Source organism: Nannospalax galili, unplaced genomic scaffold, assembly GCF_000622305.1.
Source record: "Nannospalax galili isolate Female #2095 unplaced genomic scaffold, S.galili_v1.0 scaffold87, whole genome shotgun sequence".
Classification (NCBI taxonomy): Eukaryota; Metazoa; Chordata; class Mammalia; order Rodentia; family Spalacidae; genus Nannospalax; species Nannospalax galili.
In genome coordinates this window covers 422,404-428,420 of record NW_008360320.1, presented here as the reverse complement: position 1 = coordinate 428,420, position 6,017 = coordinate 422,404, and positions in this window count along the sequence as shown.

Sequence of the window (6,017 nt, the reverse complement as noted above, 5' to 3'; positions counted from 1 at the left end):
ATGTGCTCTTACTCTTTTTTAACACAGTGCATGAAACTCTTGCAAGAGCAGTAAGACAAGAGAAGGTAATTAAAGGAGTAATAATTGGAAAAGAAGAGATCAAATTATCTCTTTTTGCCGATGATATGATATTATACCTAAGAAATGCCAAAAATTCCACCAGAAAATTCCTAGAAATTATTAACACATTCAGTAAAGTGGCAGGTTACAAAATTAACCTACAAAAGTCTGTGGCCTTTCTATATACTAACAACAAGCAGTCAGAGAAAGAGCACATGGAAACACTCCCCTTCACAATAGCTGCAAAAAAATAAAATAAAATATCTCAGAGTTAATCTGACCAAAGAGGTTAAAGAGCTCTACAATAAAAAATTTAAATCTTTAAGAAAGAGATTGAGGAAGACATCAGAAGATGGAAGGACCTCCCATGCTCATGAATTGGAAGAATTAATATTGTGAAAATGACCATCCTACCAAAAGCCATTTATAGATTCAATGCAATGCCAATCCAAATCACCATGATATTTATCACAGAATTGGAAAAAAAAAATCCTAAGATTCATATGGAAGCACAAAAGACCTTGGGTAGCCAAAACAACCCTGAGCACTAAGAGCAATGCTGGGGGGATTACTATACCAGATTTTAAGCTGTATTACAGAGCTATAGTCATAAAAACAACATGGTACTGGCACAAAAATAGACCCATAGATAAATGGAACAAAATTGAAGACCCGCCGGCCATGGTGGTGCACGCCTTTAATCCCAGCACGTGGAAGGCAAAGGCAGGGGGATCTCTGTGAGTTCAAGGCCAGCCTGGTCTACATACTGAGTTCCAGGTGAGCTGGGGTTACAGGGAGACCCTGTCTCAAAAAGCCCAAAAAAAAAAAATTGAAGACCCAAATATGAGTAAATGCAATTTCAGCTACCTGATATTTGACAAAGGGGCCAAGAATATTCACTGTAGGAAAGACAGCATGCTCAGCAAATGGTGCTTACAAAACAGGATCTCCACCTGTAGAAGAATGAAACTAAAACCCTATCTTTCACCCTGTGCAAAAGTCAATTCCAAACTGTTCAAAGACCTCAATGTAAGACCTGAAACTCTGAAACTCTTAGAAGAAAACATTGGGGAAAAAATCTATAAGATATAGGTGTAGGAAAGGGTTTTCTAAACCGGACATCAATTGCTCAGAAAACAAGGGCAAGAATTAACAAATGGGACCTCATTAAACTAAAAAGCTTCTGTACATCAGAGGAGGCAACCAGAGAAGCAAACAGAAAACCCACAGAATGGGAGAAAATCTTCACCAGCAACACATCCAACAGAGGTTTAATAGCCACAATATATAAAGAACTCAAAAAACAGAGAATCAAGATAAGAAGTAACCCAATTAAAAGATGGACTAAGGTGGCCAAAGGGACTCCCAGATAGTAACCCAGCATAGAACTTGGAAAATGAACAGCAGACCCCAATCTTATCTAAAGGAATATTGACAACTGATTGCTGCTAGATGAGGAGCAGCTGACCTTCCTAAAACAAAGACCTCTAGATAGGCTGACTTGATTCACCAGAGGGACTAGTAGTGGGGAACGGTCGGAGGTGCCGACAACACAGCAAACAGTAGCAGGGATATCAGAGTATAAGGCTGTAGTGGGGGGAGGGAGGCTATGGGAGTATGCCATCTGGGAAGTGGATGTATAGTTGAATAAGATGGTTTGGGATGTTCTGTGTGATATACACACAAAAAAAAAAATCAACAAATTTTTTTTAATGTATTAGATTCGAGGAGGAGGCATGGAAATTTATGTCATGCTAATTAGTAGAGGTGATAAACAATACCATTGAAATCTACCCTGATGACTTTATAGACATACACAGGCGCCAAGGATCCAAGTGCAACCAATTATGACTAGTAATAATCAGATACAAACAGATTAGAGATGCATATGCCAACATCTCAGTGTTAGTAGCATAAACAATGAGTCTTTCCGCAAGGAACAATCTATTCTAAAATGAAATGGAGATCTTTTTTAAAGGTTAAAAACTCATTCAATTTTATGTCTTACAGGGCTTATACTGAGTTCAATATTTATTTTTATTTTTATGTGTATGAGTGTTTGCATACATGTATATATGGATTCCATGTGCATGCTTAATGCTCAGGGAGACCAGAAAACAGCACTGGATTCCTTGGAACTCGAGTTTTACAGATAGTTTTGAGTCTCCATGTGGGTGTTAGGAACCGAACCTGAATTCTATGCAAGAGCAGCCAGTGCTCTTGACCACTGAGCCATCATCTCTCCTAAACCATGCCAAGGAGCTCAGAAATTAACCGACTGTGACTAGTAATAATCAGATATATAGAGATTAGAAATGCGTGTGCAAACATCTTAATGTCAATTGCATTAAAAATGAATTTTTCTGTATGAAAAAAAAAATCAAGATTGGAATTGTTCATTTAAGTAATTGGAAAATTGTGCACTTATACTCTAATGCTAAAGTATATATACCAGTTAAGACTCTAAGAGGGTTTAAATGAATTTTCTGACAGTGTGGCATGGTTTATCACATTCAGCAGACCACAGAAGCATAACCCACAGCCCTACTGCACCAGCCAAAAGCATGAAGAACACAAAGAACACTTGAAAACTAGAGGATGTGTTTCTGCTGATTCAAAGTATCCAGGAGGCAGAGCACTGCAGACAGGCCTAGAAGCAGTTCTCTAGGGAACTATAGAAAGACAAGCAATTTCCTCACCATAATTAAGCCAGAGCTCAGCTCTTTCCAGGGATCAAGAGGTGAATTCAGAAAACCCTTCCTCCTCCTCTAGGTGGAAGGAGAACTTCAGAGAAGAATTCTGATATTCTTCACCAAAATCATGCTGTGATACAATGATCCCTGGTCAGGTTATACTGCTGAAGCTTTGAGGGGACCCCTAGGGAGAGCATCACTTTCAAAGGAAATGTTGTAGTGTCAGACAGGACTTTTTGTACCACATTCTTCCTCCTACAGAAAATGTACTGAAGCAAAACAAATGCAAGGTAAACAGCCCAAATCACAGCACTGCATTTATGCAGAGCTAGGTCACGTTTCTTGTGTAGTGGAGAACAGGAGAAATGGCTACTACTGGCTATGGAGAAGCAAGCCCAAACCTGGATTTCATCTTAGCACAAAATTTTATGAGGCAGGCAAGCATGGAGAGCAGTTTAGCAACCTGGGACTCCGCTTAGCTTAAGCTATGCATATCTCTTCTCTAATGACACACTTGGCAGCTGGGACTCTAACTTGCATGTACTGTGTACACAAACCCCTCTCTGAACAACACACATAGCAACCTGTTAGCAACCTGGGAAGCCCACATCCATCAAGCTGTGCACACAACTTTCTCTAACCAGTGGAATAAATTTCCCCTCCCCTTAGTGATCATCAAATGTGGATGGTTTCTATTCAGTTATACTCCAGTTATATCAAGGTACAAGAGTAGGAGTACAAAGCCTACCTGAACTGGGTTTTTTACTATTTTGTATTTCATGTGTATTAGTGTATTGCCTTCATATATGAAAGTGCTTCCATATCCTTCAGTGCCTGTGGAGGTCAGAAGAGGGTGTTGGATTCCCTAGAACTGGAGCTATGAACAATTGTTAGCCACCATGTGGGCACTGGGCAATTAGAGCCCTTAACCACTGAGCCATTTCTCTAGTCCCTAGCCTAAAGTAGTTTTGAGTGCATGTGCAATAAGACAAACTATATCTTCTGAGTGAAATTTTAGGGGGAAAAAAGCCCTATTTACCATCTTTTGCCTAAGCATAATTGGGTATAGATAGATGATTGATAGATAGATGATAGATAGATAGATAGATAGATAGATAGATAGATAGATAGATAGATAGATAGATATGATTGAATTCAGATGCATTATGGGAAAGGACATACACACTCAGCAAAGGTTTATGTAATCTAAGCCTGTCAGTCAAAACAGAGAGTACAGAGTGCTTGGCCCTAAATTGGACATCTGTATCACACTCCATCCTCCAAAGCCTCAAGGATCATCACAGAAGAGGGGGTAGAAATATTATAAGAGCCAAAGCAGTGGATGACTACAGTGAAACAGTGTTTTCTGGATACAGATGGGCAGTTGCACAAGACCTGCAGAAGATCAAGCCAAACAAAATCATAGCATGGAGGGGGAAAATAGCAACAAAGTCCCACTCCTAGCTGAAGATCTCCTAGTGATTGGTGGCTTCTAGGAGAAGGACAGTCAATTTTCTTCAAGGATACAGCCCTGAGAAGCTACCCATTATCCAGTCAATAGCCCTATACCCATGCACATACTGGCAAGCACTAAGTTGGCTCTGAAGGTTTAAAAAAAAAAAAAAAAAAAAAAGAGCACATGAAATTGGGAGATAGGGAAGGAAATTGGGAGATAGGGAAGCTATAAACAGTATTTAACTCGTTGAAAGCAATGAGATCATTATCCAACTTGTGTTGCAAACAACAGATGGGATTAAATAGATAGCATCTGTCTGTAGTTGTATGTGCAGGTAGCCCTAGGTCAATGGAGGTGAGAAGGGGCAAAATCCTCTGATAAGAGTCTACCTTTACTTCCCCATTTCATGTTGGATATACTGTTCCAATAAAAGAGAAGGTGATCTTTGTTTAAAAGCACAGTTCTGAGTAATCTAAAAGAACAAGTGCTCAGAGCAGTTCAGGCCCCTCTGGTTAAAATGGATGCTAAAGAGTCAGGCTGTCTTTACTCAGTGCTGACTGGCTTGATCTTGTGCGTTCTTGGGCAGTATGAGTTCATGAGTGCAGAGGTCCTATCATGTCCAGAATATACCAAAAGCTGGTTCTTGTCATTTTTCCACTTTCTCCTCTGAGATGTTCCCTGAGCTGTAGGGGAAGGTAGTATGACATAGAGGTTCCACTTATGGCTGAGACACTTATTCTTTGAACTTTGATCAGTTGCAAGTCCTTATATTAGCCACTATCCACTGCACAAAGGAGCTTCCCTGATGAGAACTGAGAGTTACACTAATCTATTGATACAGAAATGTGTATTTAGAAGATAGTTTGATACTAAGTCATTTGACAAAATATTAATACTAAGTTCACCCCTAGGGCCTGAAAGCACACCAACCATGGGCCAGATTTACACTACCAGGCATGTGTTTCCTCCTGTGAAGCAGGCCTTAAGTCCAGTCACAAAGTAGTTGGTTAACCCCATACTATTCATGCAACTATTGCACTCATGGGCATATCTTGCCAGGCCAATAATTATTGTAGTTCATAGGGTTTATATCAGGATAAGACTGTTGATGACTATTCTCCCCTCACCGTCTGGTACTATGAAAGCCAGCCAGAAGGGAAGAAACTTCCAGGTCAGTATCAGCTTGATTTCTCCAAGTCCCATGATGAAAGTGTGCCATATCTTCAGCCATAGGGCCTCATCATCAAATTATGGTGAGCATCCAAGAGTAATGTCAATAGCTTGTATTGTTTGTGTATCTCTGAGATTCCCCCCACCCAACAACAAGGGAAGGCATACCACACCTGACACTGGGCTTTTGATTTGGCAACCTATGGCTTCTGGGAGGAACATTATCCCCTATGTGGGGTAACTCCATTTAAACTCTTCTGTCCGTGTCTGTGACTGTGTGTATCTGTGTATGTCTGTGTGTATGATGTTTGTAAGATAATAGGTTTCCATATTGCTTTTTCAAACATCCTTAGTGTCAGTTACCCCTCTTCCTTCCTCTCTTGTACCCTCTCATCACCCTTCCTTACTCAACCCCCTCATTATTCCCCTTTCCCCTACATCTCACTTGTATTCTGCTAAACTCCCTCCCTTGGAATCTATGTCTCCTCTTCTACCCTAAAGGCTCTGTGGTAGTTTGAATAAAAATGTCCCCCATAGGCCCCAAGTGTTTGGACACTTTGTCCCCAGATGATGGCACTGTTTGGGGAGGTTTTAGAAGGTGTGGTTATCCTGGAGGAAGTATGTCACTGGGGGTGGGC